This window comes from Camellia sinensis, chromosome 4 (genome assembly GCF_055761805.1).
Source record: "Camellia sinensis isolate YWXY chromosome 4, ASM5576180v1, whole genome shotgun sequence".
In the NCBI taxonomy this organism is placed as follows: domain Eukaryota; kingdom Viridiplantae; phylum Streptophyta; class Magnoliopsida; order Ericales; family Theaceae; genus Camellia; species Camellia sinensis.
In genome coordinates, this window is record NC_138964.1 from 11,993,612 (window position 1) to 12,009,901 (window position 16,290).

Sequence of the window (16,290 nt, forward strand, 5' to 3'; positions counted from 1 at the left end):
TCTAGTTGAATAGAATTTAAAAATGTAAAATTTTTTGAAACGTTTTTTTCAAAAAATCACTAAGATGAAAAAAGTCAACAAAAAAACACTAAAAAAAATCAATCCCGCCGATAAACTCTTTAAAAGAAGTAGGTTGACTATTAGAACCAATTTCATTCTATTTTATTTCTTCCAACAGGTTAATTACTACATTAGCTTTTTAACAAAAAATTTTCAAACTGACTATATTTAGAGAGCTCGTTATGGGAATGTAATTATTTTTGAAAAGTACACATAATTTGTTATTTTCCCTTTTTTTGTTATTGATGTTAAAAATGATGCAAGTGAAATGGACTGAACCATTGAAATTGTTTATTTTATTTTTGAGATGTTGGGTTAATATGAAAAATGCATTTCGAAAATAACATAAAAAAATAAGGCCTTGTTTGGTATATACTAAAAAAGTCAAAATGACACTATCCTATTTAAGTCACATTATCTTATTTAAGTCGCATCACCTCTCTACCACATCACTTCAAACCCAACCCATACATAATCCATATTTTATAAAAAGTCAAAAAGTACACTTATTTAGAACATCCCAAACCACCCCTTCGCTAGAGCATATGCTTTAAATGTGGAGTTAGATTTGCCTTCATATTAGACACCACAAAGCAGATGGACCTAGCTAGGATGTGATTTTGATCTTGATATTGCACTATGCAAAGCACACACCATTAACCAAAGGAACAGTTACACGTTGGGATTTAAATTTAAACTACACATTCAATCCGTAAATAAATTCAATGAATCTTGAAAATTATTAATCATAAAAAATAATCAAGACATAACACATAAATTAACGAGCGACATAACACATAAATTAACGAGGTTCAGCAACGTACGGGCCTACGTTTTCGGGAGCCACACACTACTAAAAAATACTTTTACGATTGTTACAAACCGTCGCAAATAATAAAAAAACAGTCACAAAAAACCTTTTACGACGACCCATGTAATAGCAAATAGGAGTCGTGAATGTGGGGGTGACAAATACTTTTTGCGACCGCAAAACAGTAGTCGCAAACTATTTGTGACCGCCTAATCTACTTATGGCGACTAATGTTTTGCCATCGCAAAAAAATTTAAAAAAATGCCTATAATGTATTAGCTACCATCTTGTTACCGTCGCAAAAAACTTATAAAAAAAAATACCTACAATGTTTTAGCAACCTATATTCTCATATATATATATATATATTCAAATATTATATACAATAAATGTAAAGTGACATTTGCAAAAATTCTAATACTCATGTATTATTTTCCATCACTTTCCTGAACAAAATTATCTTTCTTCAAAAAAAAAAAAAAAAGTGTGCATACAAAATATAAACTTCTATACATGGAAAACAAATATCCATCAACCATCCTTAAAAGTATTTATACGAAATACTAATAGATACAAGTACTCAAATAAATAAACAAATAAATAAATCTCAGTTTAGCTCTCAATATCACCAACTCAATCATATCAACTACTCCCTCAAAACTATTTACAAAAATATACATCAATATATTAGTTGACTAACTTAGATGCCAAAACAAAAATGGATACAAAGAACACATTAATTGACTAACTTGGATGCCAAAAATTTTTTTTCCATAAGAATAGAAGATTAGTGGATATTAATTTTGATACTATATAGAAATTTCAAACTACTACACAAAGAATATAGGGATTTGTCTGGAATTGCAGCACAGGTTTTTATTAGCTCACTGTTGTTGAGTTCAAGGTCAAGCACAAACATTCCTTAAGAAAACAACATTCTAACTATAATAGACATTTGACGGACACTGAATTATACAAAAAAAGTAATTTTATTTTCACAATGATGGCACTTCAAAAACTCACATGATTTTGTAGACAAAAAAGATGTGAATCCATTGAACTTGCATAAAAGGAAATTACCAAGATTTCTGATCATTACCTGCAAAACCATGTTGGAGAAGAAAAAAAAATCATTTAATTATTTTATTATTTTAATCAAGCAGCTAAACTCATTTAGCATAACCTATCACTATAAGACAGGTGAATTGCACCAAATGACCTATTACCGCCAAGGACCCAACTCAACATTAAAGGCATTACAAGGTTGATAAAAAATCTCCATCCAACTCTTCCTGGATGTGGTACCCTAAACTTTGTCAAAAACTGTAAAACATAATACAAGCTGTTATGAAATGCATGCAGAACTCCACGGAAAACTCGAGTTTATTTTAATTAGACAACAAGATGTCTCCATCTAACCTACGCCTACCACCTTCATTGGTAAATTTGGAGCTTGTCCCCACCTCTGTAGAATCACCCTCGCATGTGCCTTCAACCTCTGACACTACCTTCATCATATCTGTTTCAGCCACCACAGAGAGATCCCTCAACCTATCATCCCCCTCCTTGCGATTGTCACTGCCTGTGTCTATACACTGATTCTTATCAACCCCCTCTGAAGGATAATTGTCACCAGTCTTCCTGTTCTTTGATTTGCAGTCACACTGCTCCTTCACAACATTTGACACGATGATTTGCTCTTTACATACCCTAACAAGGTAAGTTATACCTTTGCACTCTAGCTAGATGGTTTGATTAATGGACTCCATACAAGTTGTTGCTTGGGAGGAAGTTTACTTGGTGTAACTCTCAAGATAGGGCGAAATGGAGTAGACTGGACAGGTTTCTACTCAACCATGAGTGGGTTCAAAATTTTAATTTCAAACTTTGGGGTCTCCCTAGAATATTATCTGATCATAGCCCTATCATATTAATGGAGGATGATAGGGATTGGGGCCTAAGCCCTTTAAGTTCCTAAATGCTTGGTTACTCCACAAGAATTTCCTACCTTTTGTGAAGCAAAGTTGGTCTGGGTTTGTAGTGGAGGGTTGGGCAGGATATAAATGTCTCATGAAATTTCACTACAAGAAATAACACATTTGCCGACCAAAAAATTGGTCGCTAAAAGTCCATTTTTGGTCGGCAAAAGTTATCCGCGACCAATTTTTTTGGTCGCTACTTTGGTCGCCAATTGAGGGTCGGCAAAAGTAATTCGCGACCAAAATTTTGGTTGGTCGGGAAAAATTAGATTTGCCGACTAAATTTTTGGTCGCTAAATATATCATTACCGCGACGAATTCATTTAGTCGCTAAAACACTTTGGTCGCGAATTGTGATATTTTCCCGACCAAATATCTTAGTCGCCAATTGACACATTTTGCGACCAAAAAGTTTGGTCGCCAATTATCACATTCAACGACCAAAAAGTTTGGTCGCCAATTGTGACATTCCACGACCAAAAAATTTTGGTCGCCAATTGTGACATTCCGCGACCAAAAAATTTTGGTTGCCAATCGTGACATTCCACGACCAAAAAGTTTGGTCGCCAAAAGTAAAGGAATCGCCGACTAACAATTTAGTCGCCAAAAGGTAAGGAATTGCCGACCAATGATTTTAGTCGCAAAAGTGTAGAATTTGCCGACCAATTTTTTAGTCGCCAAATCTCTCTATTTTTTTTTCCAGAACATTCAATTTTTGTTTTTAAACATTCAATCCAATATCGAACAAAATTCATTCAACCCAACCACAATTAAAGAATTGCTAACAGTTTCAGTACCACAATTAAGAAACAAAATTCATTCAACACAGCCAAAGAATTTAACTAAGAAGAAAACTTGAGAATTTAACATGTATACAAGAGCAATAGTATGTACAATCTGTGATTTGGCAAAAACAATCACTAAAAATTCAATCTCAAACTACACTTTGCTCTCACCAAAAATTAAAAGAACAAAAAAATCAAAGAAAATAACAAGGTATGAGGCTATTACAATCTGCAACATACATTCCAAGGGGGCAACAGTCGAGCCAGACCAGCTTCCAACTTCCAACAGAGCAGACAGATCATTCCAATGGAGCAACACTGGAGCCAGATTACCTTCACAGACAGAACAGACTAGCTGCCTACCTCAGCGAGACTACCAATCTGCAAAGCCCAGCTTCCACCTTCCAAATATTGGTGACAGATTTACCTGCATCTCAGTCCTAATGCCAAGAATAGCCTAAACATATCTGAGCAATTATTACAACACAGCAGAAACCAAGACTGTATTTGAACATATCAGCAATCAGCAGCATAGCAACTCTGTTCAATAGGCAGCAAAGCAGACCTATGCAAACCATGGCTTCAGGGCACCAGATCAACCCAGAATCAACCTCCCTTTTCAGCTCAGATCAATCAGCATAGCAGATTTGCTCAACAGCCTCAGCATACCAACAGAGACCTCAGGGCACCAGTTCAGCCCAGAAACAGCCCAAAATCTGGTCTAATAATCACAAGAACTTCTACAATAAAGCATAATTTGCAAGACACCTATGCAATGTTCATAACTAGTTAATAGTCACATTTATGGAAAGTCCCCAACACATCATTTCATACATTACTTTAATAATCTTGCCAGCAACCCTTAGCAACGAAAAAATAAAAATCAAATAGCATAATAAAGCACATCACAAAAATACCTAGTATGGATCACAATTGTCCAAATCTGAGCCTATAAAACCAACAAATGACTAATTATCGGCATCCCTAAGGAAAATGTAGATTCCAAAAGAAATGACCACCAATTCAATTTTTAAATAACTCCATTACAGATCCAGGCAAGACAGAAGAGCCAAGACACTTCAAACAAGGAGCAATAATAGGCTCCACATCTCCCTTGCCACTGTACAGTGAAAAAGAAAATGATCCACCGCATCGCCACTTCCTTGCACAGACAAACACTAATGAGGGAGGAATTTTCATTTTTTAATGGTAAAAATCTTCACATGAACTACCAACCACCTAAAGTAACCTACCTTGAACGGGCTTCAGTGTTCATAACGTGTTTCCAAGGGAAATTCCCCAATTCCCTATCAACTTCTTAGTATCTTTTCTTTTCCTTCTTTTAACTTGTCAAAAAAAATCTTTCTCTCTCACCTTTTTGGGGGAGTTGTACAACATCGTAGACATATGGCAGATTATAGTAGAAGTATAGTTTTTGTTTTTGTTTGTTGTTTGTTGTTTTGTTTGGTTTTGTTTTGTATGCGCCATGTGTACTGGAGTGTGCCACCACTTTTGGGGGTATTTAATAAAATTATTTTACAAATAAAAAAAAAAAATTTGTTCCCACCATAAACACTATATAGACACAAGACATGGTTCCCACCACAACTGATCCTACTTGTCATTGATTACTCAAAAGAGGAACCCACTTATTGAGAGTCTCTGATCTTCAGTTTGCAATTCACATAGATAAAACTACAGAAAGTAAAATGCTTACATTGTTAGACCTTCAACTTAAAAAGCCAAGTCTGTAAGCATGTAACAATGACATGCAAAGAGGTCGACACACTGCCACTAAGTTTTTAGGTATTATTGCATTGATTACCATCAGAATTTACCAACACACACACCCAAAAAAAAACCAGTTATTTACACTGGCTTTCCTGGAAAGTAATGTCAACACAACTTTGAAAAGAGTTTAGAGACCCAAAAAAAAATACTAAAACTGCTCACTTTTTTCATTTTTTCCATGTTTTGTGGAATAAGTCCATGTTTTCTTCAGTACTTGCGCATTCTTATAAAGGTCAATGATGCTAAGCAGTGGGGACTTACTTATTGAGTGGGAACAACAAAATGTGAGTACAATTCCTGGTAATTGGTAAGATACTAGATGAAAATACTATCTAACAAAAAGAAAGGATCACAAAAAAGAATCAGTCATCCTTTAAAACCAAGAGAAAAGAAGCCTAAAAAATATTTGTTTACCTTGTCAAAAGTTCCACTGCAGTTGAACCATATCCAAGCTGAAATTTAAAAAAAAAAAAAAAAAAAAATCACAAAAGAAATAAAGTTCAGAAGTCTTGATGAAAAATCTTGGTTAACTAGTCAACTAATATGGATAATCTGCCCTTCAAGGCAGACCTGTAAATTTGATGGCAGAAAATATAGTTCAGGTACTATACAGATAATTACTTTGACTATTAACTAAGATACAAGTAGAATGCATTACACCTATGCTTGTATTCTAATTCCAGATAAATAGGTACACAACAGAGAAAAATTAAGTTCTAACAAATTAAGTTTTCCTTTCTTCTAAAGTTAGTTGAGTCTGGGATGAATAAGGGAGAGAGATTGAGACAGAGGAAGAGAAACATAAAGAAACAAAGATGCAGGCACATGTTCAAACAGTAGAATCACAGAATACCAATTTAATGCAAATAGGTAGCAAGTGTAGGTACCCCCGCTCATAGGAATGGCAATTTTCCCCACCCCTCCCCCATTCTACCCCACTCCAACTATTATTATATTTATTAAACATATTTATATGTATATAATATATATTATATAATTTTAAATTTTAAATATAATAAGACTAAAACACTAAAATATTACACTTACCATTCATTTTAATTTCTTTATTTCTTATTTTACATCTTTAACTCTCATCTCATCATTTATAAAACATTATCCATAATATACCGTATCATCTCTCATATATATTAATACCATGACTAGAAAGTTCATAGAAGGTGGTATGTTTGGATGCATACAAGTATAACCACCTTTGTGTATACATAAATTTGCAAAAAGCATGGACAAATGCCATGCTTTGATTGCAGGATGATTCATAATTGAATAGTGCTGTATAACCTCGTCAAAATTTAACACTCATTCATATGTCCACATTATTCTTTTGGATATTTAACATCTGTTGTCCATAATTCAAAATTAAGAAGAAAAAAATTGATAGAGAAAATATTCATTAAAATCGCCAAAAGGTGCAAAACTTCTGTTGTCCACAATTGATAATTAAGAAAGTAAAATTACATTACATCATCACAAAAAGCATTCTGTTGTATCCAGTAATAAAGATTCAGAAGTGTAAGACTTACAGGCATGCTAGAAATTCCATATTGAATCGAGGGTATCGATCCAGGGTGACCAATTGACAGCGGAGGCATTGCAGGTAAAGCTCCAAAAGGACTCACATTAGGTGCTGGCTGCAATGCCACACTGCTCTGAGTGGCAGACCTGAGATACATGTAATTTGACATAAAATCAGTGGAAAGAAGATAGAAGAATCTTTCTTTATGTCTCAAAGTATGGCATAGATGATAGAAGAATCTCTTGCATTCTTAGTTTTAAACATGGAAATTAGTACGTCTAGCACCAATGTAATCACTCCATTAACTTAACAAGGAAGTTGGTCAATCATATTTTTGGTGGTACATAAATAAGTCTGTTTTCTTTGCTTGATAATTTTACAATGAGGAAACTTCCAATTTATATGTAACCTTTTTAAGATTTTGCATTCGGTGATTATGGTGGCATCCAAGTTAGACAAACCACACTGATTATTCAAATGTTGTGTAAAACATGAAGAAGAGACCCATTTTTGATGATATATCCATGCATCACCAGTTAAGCACACAGTCACACTAGCCATAGACATGATGTGCTTATCAAATTTTAATTGCAGGTAAAATATACCTCTTTGTACTTATCAAATAGTTGTATCCTCAACACTCCATGATATCTACAAAGTTCAATATGAGGACACATAGGAATGTATAAGGTTTATTGAAACGGTAGCAATTAATAGAAACACAACCTTGATTGAGCTTTGTGCCCCCAAGGACAAATATTTTAATAAACTTCATTATCCAGGGACAAAGATATGAAAACTAGAATTATGTCTTCAATGCACATTATATCAGAGACCAGATAAACTCCAGACTAATTTCTAAAAACTGATGCACAGATAGAAATAATAGTGGAGAAACAACATCACTAAGATGTGAAGATCTAGCAAAAGGAAAAACTGAACGTCCTGATGAAAGCAAAAAAAAGTTATCCTCAGTAATGATTATACATACATACACACACACACACACATATATATATATTAATAGAAAGCGAAACCTGAAAAAAGGTGAAGTTCTACCTTGGACGAAATGTAGAATGTAGACAAATTTGGGCCGTAAGTGCGTAATTATTGACAAGGATTTATTTAATTAGTTTCCAGTACATGACACATAAAGAGGAACCAATCAACATGTAATACATATACACACAGAAATTTTTTCATGACTTACTAATATATTTACAACATCAGCAGTACTTTCTCTCTTCAATTTTTCCTCAATTGAGCTCTTAGATGAAAATGACAGAGTGAGATTGCTGGACTGCACCATTGGCAGCAGCTCATCCTGTCATCATAGTTTGTTCATTATCACGCGCATCTAAGTATCTGAATAATTTCATAGTGACTGATTAAGCAAAACATTATATTGAGAGAGAGAGAGAGAGAGAGAGAGAGAGAGAGAGAACTATTATATTGTACAAAACACGACAAAGAGGAGAAAAGTATAATTGCAATAAATCAACGGACTTATTACAGTGTAGAGCTAAATGGATGCAGTGTAGAGCTAAAACATGAATGCAGTTGATTCACAAAGTTTTACGGTAGCTAGCAAGTATTCAGTTATGGTGTATTGGCATAGAAATCAAGAAGCTCTAATCAGACAAATATCAGTGCAATCCTTATGTCTTCAGCTGTAACCTAGATTCAAACTTTTAAACTGTAGGAATATCTAGACTTCAGTTGATTCCGTATTCACAGTCCTAATCTAGAGAATCACTTTCTTGACAACCTTAAACCTCCCAACCTTTAGTATTTCTTAATTGTCGTCCATGAAAGTCTACACTGCGAAACCTTAAAAACTATAATGCAATTATATTCAGAGATGGTCAAATCTTTCTAGAGTTTTGACATTAATTTTTTATCATTTCCCCTGTAAAATTTTGAGCTCAAACTAAAATAAATATAATAAAGGGGATAGGAGGGGCGTGGGAGAGAAATGACATGTAAAGTAAGGAAATAGAGGAAGAGGAAGCCATTCTTAATGCATAACTAAGGGAAAGTGGAGTCACACATGATAATGAGACCCTCTTGCTTGGGTGGACAGGATCTCAGTGCATGTTAATCACAAAAAATCATGCATCAAGACATGAACTAGAAAAAATGTTCCCCATATCATTTGTAATGAGCTTAGATGTTTCCTTCTGCTCATCCAGCTTCCAATCTAAGTTTTCCAGCCTCTTTGTTAAATGCCTCTTTGTTGACTGCATAAATCAATATTAAACAAAAAAAAATCAAGAGTATTGCAAACACCATGATTAAAGAACTCCTACAAGAGAAAGCAGTAATTGCACATTGTCCAACTAATTATGCTACTTACGGCCAATGCTTCAGATACGTGTCTTATATTTTTAATTTACATTAATATATCCATAAAAGTAACTGGAAATTCAGCTCAGTTATTCTTATCCGAGAAAGATGTGAGAAAATCTTGCTAACTGTTTACTCAATTCCCCCATTGGTGAAATATCTAAAATCAAATTGCCTTCGGAAACAGAGTCCACATACCAGTATATAGAAGGTGAAAAAAAAATGTTGTCAACTTATCACAAACAAATATAAATTCTACTTGCAATTGGCAAATATATATATATATATATATATTTAAGAACAAAGATTTTTTTGCAATTTTTGAGAAACTCGTTATATGTATTTTCCCCTTCCTGAAAATCAGACTAAAATGCGACAACATATAAATCATAATGTAGATTTCAATCATATCTAGACACAACAAACAAAATGATACACGTCTACAACAAATACCATCTTCTTGGTGGTCTTTGTTATTGTTTGCTACTTAAAAACACATGCAGTCACAAAAACTCAAAAACAAAAGATGTTTAGGTTTGACTATCTGACAATTTTACATTAACAAAATTGAAGCAATATAAAACAAACTTAGTTGGACAAGCCATTTCAACAATGAAGGCTGGCAGAGATAAATGAAGCCATGTGCATAGGAAAACATACCTTTATCTCCAAACAGATAGTCCTCCCACCTCAATTCTTCATGGCTTTTGTCTTTGTTAATGGTCATGGCAGAAATGGACTCCAGTTTAGCAGCACTATTTCCATCATGTACTTCAGCAGTAGCAGTGTAAGCTGCTGCTCTACTTCCTCCATGTTGACTACAAAAAGCTGACTGTCCAAAGCCTGTAGTTCCAAATGTTGGTGTCGTGGACTGGGCTCCTGCAAAATAGATTGAGAAAATAATAATGACTCATATTGGTAGCAAAATAAATATGTAACCATATTAGACAGTAACCAGCAATAACTATTGTAAATACCCACCTAAGAAGGAATTCTGATCCCCAAAAGAAGACAGAGCAGTTCCAAAAAAGCTGCTGCTACCAGAAGCTGAAGTTGATTGCCCAAATGTTGGAGTGGTACCAAAACCAAATCCTGTGGTGCTTGATGTACCAAAGGTGGGGCTCCTTGAAGCTCCAAATGAAGAATCTTTTGATACACCAAAAACAGAGGCCTTTGATGGTTCCAATGTGTTTGGAGCGCCAGCACCAAATGCACCGCCACCCGTCCCAAATCTAAAAGCTGCAACACAATTATGTGAGCTGATAGGTGCACTGAAGGCTGGGGAGTGAGCAGAACCAGATGAATTTTGGGTTGATGCGCCAAAGGAAGTAGATGAACCAAATGGACTGCTTTGAAAAGTAGTTTGGTTTTGTGGCAACGAATTCCAAAATGAGTTAGATTGATTAGGATTCGATGCAAATCCTCCAAAAACAAGCTTCTGTCTAAATGCAGAAGATCCTACGAATATGACATAAAAGAAAAAGCTTTCAGTCTAAAGAAAATCAAGAGAAGGGCAGTCAGAAAAACAACATATTCCAATAAATAAGAATGGCACTGGAATTTTAACAAAATAAAAATAATACCATAACTTTTAAAGAGAATTGACATAATCACAAAAGCTCATAGGATAATACACTGAAGGGGGGGAAAAAACAATGGCAACGGCCAATGAGGCAATTGAAAACCAGGGATGTGTATTGGAACAAATGAGACAAGGAAGAAGAGAAAAACATCTCTTCGTCGTTTTTTTTATCATTTCTCTATCCTAAAATAGCCGTAAAGAAAAGAAGCAAAACAACCCCGCCAAGCTCATAAAGAAGAGAACATCTCTTTGTCATATTTTTTTAAATCACTTTTCTATTCTAATATAGCCACATGAAGGAAAAAAGCAAAGCAAACCACACACTGAATATCAGCTCATATCTTGTTTCTAGTCCCAAAAAAAGTAAAAAAATGCAGTACATCATCCAACCAAAAGAAGTGCTAGAAAGATCAAAGTCAGCATGCCGGCCATCAAGTTCCAATCTAGACAAGAATGTATGAATTTACTGATTGTTCAACTCTTCTTGACATTGTCTCAGCAAGTCTTCCAAGAATGGTATATTCAAAGCAAATAATATGGTAAAGTATTGCTATAACGAATTATCCTATCATCCTTTCATCACAACCAATTCAGTGAAAAAAATTTAAAACAACAACAAACAAAATTTAAAACAATTTAAAACAACAACAAACAAAATTGAAAAGATAAGGAATGAGAAACTTGAGACCTACCTGCACATCAAAATCTAACACCAGTATTACTGGTTCTCTGTTTAGACACTCTTCCTCTTCAACTTCACGGGCTGCTTCAAGTATTAGTTTTAAGGCCTTCTTGGACAGACTTTCAACTCCATCACTTGTATCAGCGTATGTTCCCCACCTCTGTTGATTACAATATCCCACTCCATCTATGAAACACCCTTTGTTCAGAATTAGCTGCAAAATGCTTTCTTCTCTTTCACATATATGCTTAGCACCTCCTATAATAACTTTAATCAGGCTCTCATGTGCGTCCACTTTACATTTAACTTTCAAATTATGCATGAGTTTCTTTTGTGACTCCTGGTGCTCACAACCAGACCACTCCCCCAAAAGCAAGAATTGTACAATTGGACCAAACCATGAGTCTTCCAAATCCCTGAGTGATGAAGGCATAAAATTGTGAAATTACCAGCTAATATATTATTTTGGAAAAAGAACCACACAACTAGTATTACATGACAGTAAAGAGGTTGTTATGATCTGGTTGCCTTCAAATTGCTGTCAATAAGACAATCTGTCACTAGCTACTGATTACCTTTGATAGATGTGACACATAGTGTACAATTTTGTGTAGATATTAAAATGGAGAACAGTAAAATAGCAGAAAAGATCAATCCAATATGCATCGTATTGAAGGAAAGACCAACCTCAAAAATTTGCCAAGGCCCTGATCAAGACTCTTTCTCTGCATCCACCACAATGACCTGTTCTTTTTTGTATCTTCTAAGGGTTGCATTGACGATGATAAGTAATTCTCCTCCAAAATCAATCTAAAGACTGGGGCTATGTAATCAACCACAGTAGAACCCCAAGGACAGTGCCAGCGTTTGACACAAATTTTATCTTCAAAAAGAATCCCAGAACCAGAATTTGTATCGTTGTCCGAAGCATCTGATCACATTATGCAATAAATTTTAGTGAATTGAACCTCCTAAACATGAATACAGGAGGAAGATTTACTACTTTTCCAAGTCAAAAATGGAAGAGAAGTTACCTTCTAAAATTGAATCCAAAACTTGGGCTTGTTGGTCTGCCCTCTCAGATTGCTTGCCCAAAAAAACTTTTAACATACCCACATTTCCATTATCAAAAAAACCGTTAGAGAAGTTATCAAACTTTTAACATACCCACATTTCCATTATCAAAAAAACATAGCAATTCACAAAAATAACAAAGTATTTGCGCTTCAATTGAGGCAAAATACAAAAAAGATAGAAAAACAAATTACAACAAAACCAAGCTCCACAACAATTCATGATTCGAAATAACCCCAAATACCCCATTTCCATACGGAAAAAATTAGCAATTTGATTTGGAAAATGCAAACGATTATGCCTAGTCAGTGACACACAATAAACACCAATGTCCGACACAAATATATGACATGATGATTACCGGAATGGACAGCTCGATTGAAGCGTCTCTGTCTGCAAGAGAGAGGAACATTGGTGGATCCAAAGAGAGAAGAGAAACCATTGTCGCCAAAGAAATCAGAAGAGCAAAGGCCTTTGGAACTGTAATACTCATCGCAGGGCTCGAAAGGCAAGTAAGAGGACATCAAACCCTGAATTCCCGATGAGATTAGGCGACCCTTGGGGATTTCAGAACAACCAGCTCTGCATTTAGATAAAACCCTCCTCTTCCGAGCCCATCTGCTAAATCGCTTCGACGAAGATTGATTCATCATCATCATCATGGGTTGTTGTTGTTGGTCTTTTTCACAAGTAACGGACATGCAAGCGGCGACGAGCCATGTACACACCACGGAAGAAGCCGCCATAGTTGCTACTACGCACAACAACACTCCGAGAACCCAAAAACCCAGTTCAGAACTACAATCAATCAAATCAATTTTTATATGAAAAACAAAAAACGAAATCAATATGAATTTGAGACCAAGAAAACCAAGAAAATTGTCTACACTATTGAGAAATGGGCATTTTGGAGATGGGTTTGTTTGAATCTGGAAGAGATGAACAGCAATCAAGAAGGGTATCGAAGTTGTGTCGTCGTCTTTTTGGATCTCTGTTTCGAAACCGTTCGAGACGCCAAGTTTTGGGCAAGCAATCTGAGAGGGCAGACCAACATAGACACAGAAGAGATTGGGGCTTCTTCTTCTTCTTCTTCTTTTTTTTTTTTTTTTTTTTTTTTTTTGGGTACAAAACGACGTCGTTTTTAAAATGGCGACCAAATTAATTTGTCGCAAAAAAATTCAATTCCCGCCTGGACAAACTTTCAAATTTGCCTCCCAAACTTTTGGCGACCAAAATACCAGATTAGTCGCAGAAAAGATACCTTCGCCGACAAACTTCTTTAGTCGCCAAATCTTAATCAACGGCGACTAAAATATTTGTTGCTAAAAATACTCATTTCGCGACTAATTTATTTTTGGTCGGCAAAATGTGACATTTTGCGACCAAATTTGTAGTTGGTCGCCAAAAGCATACCAATTTCTGCGACTAACTCATTTTTGGTAGCCAAAATGTGACCTTCTGCGACCAACTCATATTTGGTCGCCAAAAATATTGATCATTCGCGACTAATTAATATTTGGTCGGCAAATGTCATTTTTTTGCGACAAAAATTTTTTTGGTCGGCAAAAGTGGTCGGCAAATGTGTAAATTCTTGTAGTGTTTAAAGCCCTGAAACAAGCTTTAAAACAATGGAATGTGGAGGTCTTTGGGAAGGTGGAAAATCAGCTCCCAATTTATTGAGTCATATGCCTTTTCAAAATCCAATTTAAGTACCAAACCTCTCTTGTTGGATCTTTTCCACCCATCAACAATTTCATTAACTATAAGAATTCCATCCAGAATATTCCTACCACCCAAAAAAGCTGACTAGACCTCACTAACAATCCTGGGCATCACCTCCTTCATCCTATTGATATCTGGTTTGGAGGTTGAATCTATATTGCTGTACTAATGTTGAGTCTGTGTTGGTGGTTATGTCTGCATTGCTGCACTAATGAGTCTGTCTGGTGCTCTAGTTTGATGTGGATTTGTAGGTGGTTGTTCCATTTTTTTGTTTCCTTGGTTGGTTGCTCACCAACTCTGGGGGTGCTAGCAAATGATAGGATAGGCTTTTTGGTGCCAACATAGTTGGGATGATTTAGCTCATTGTGATGCTTTTGCACTTGCCTTTCTTTATTGATGTTTTTTGCTTTGTACTTTGTACTGTGCTCTACATCAATGAAGTTTCTTTTTTTTGCCAATAAAAAAAAAAAAAAACATGTGCTTATCACACTCCTACCGATAATGGGCCAAGGCCTATTCCCAAATATGCCTTGTAAGTTGAGGCCATGATCGTAGCCATTCATGCCTGTCCATGGATAACATCAACCCGTAGTCTTCTTGCATCCTCATAGCTGGGTAAATTTAAAAATTAAATAAATCAATAAATAAATAAATAAATAAGAAGAAGATAGTTATTCACCAAGATAGTATTTTGATCTATGAAGCTCCATGTCAGCCAAAGTAGTGACACAGACATTTGATATTGGTTAAAGTTATTACCATTTACAACCTTACAAAATGGAAAATTTGGAACACTCCTTGTACTGCATTAAAACTAGATATTTTACACAAGACATGTCATTCACATGGTCACACAACCTCTTATTGAAAGACTCATAAAATGGTGCAATCCCTCTCCTTACACCCATGAATGTGCTTCGGCATTTTAAGAGGAGTATACTTTTTTAAAATTTGATTTCATTTGTAAGGTTATTATTGAAGACACCCCATTTTTGACCGACCTTAAGACTCAGACGTCACCGATTGAGCGCTTGGTGATGTTGCATTATGTGCTCGTTCAGAAGTTTCAGAGTCACGGCCGTGAGCCCCGCATCCGGACTTCTGAACCTTCTTTTGTGCCTTGCCTCAGTTTGCGAACCAGACTCGGTTTTCTCTGTTTCTTTTCCTGAGGGGAGGGAGAGGCCCCGTAGACCATCTCTCAATGGCCGTGGGCTACATTTTGTGGCCGTAGGCCATTTTGCCCATTTCGGAGCCCGGTTTCCGATTTTTCGGGACCGTTGGCCGTGTGCCTCGGTTCGGGACCGCCTAACCATCTCCGTTTGCTCTAATTTTTGGCATACTTCTTATTTACTCCCTTTTGAGGGACACTGAGGTCTGAGAGACCCACTTCGTGGTCGAATGCCACTTTCGGTGTTTAATAGGCAGTTTTCGGGGCCTCGAACTGCGTGTTCTGGCCCCCGAGCATTCGTTTTGCATCGGTTTTTGTTCATTTTTAGCAGGTACCTCTGTTTCATCACCAGGAAGGCCGTAGAAGGGTGGGAGGCCAGCAATTGTTCCAGCAACCAGTTATATTCCTCCGGCGCCCTCTGACGCCCGTTTTTCTCACTTCCAAGCCAATGTTGAACAACCTTGGGCCATTTTCTTGAACTTTTAACCACATATTTGTGTTGTACACACATGGGAGGACACCAAAAGTTGGTGGCCGGCCAGTAATTCCACCTGACCCTTTTGACCCCTTCCTAAAAATGGCTTGTTGTCCCTCCTGTTTCACTGTTGCCAATTTTGAACCACAGGGTTGTGTTGAGGGCACCTGGGAGGACACCTATTTGGGGTGGCCGGCCAGAAAATCTTCTTGACCTTTTTGACCCTTGGCCGGCCGGCCATGGGAGGTGGCCGGCCGGCCACCTGCAGCTCCAAAACCTGG

General features: G+C 36.2%; 1 pseudogene; it reads right to left on the reverse strand.

Moving 5' to 3' along the window:
- Positions 1–1,947: 1,947 nt before the first annotated feature.
- The window catches only part of LOC145823585 (zeaxanthin epoxidase, chloroplastic-like), a 58,228-nt pseudogene continuing 43,885 nt past the window's right edge, over positions 1,948–16,290 (reverse strand).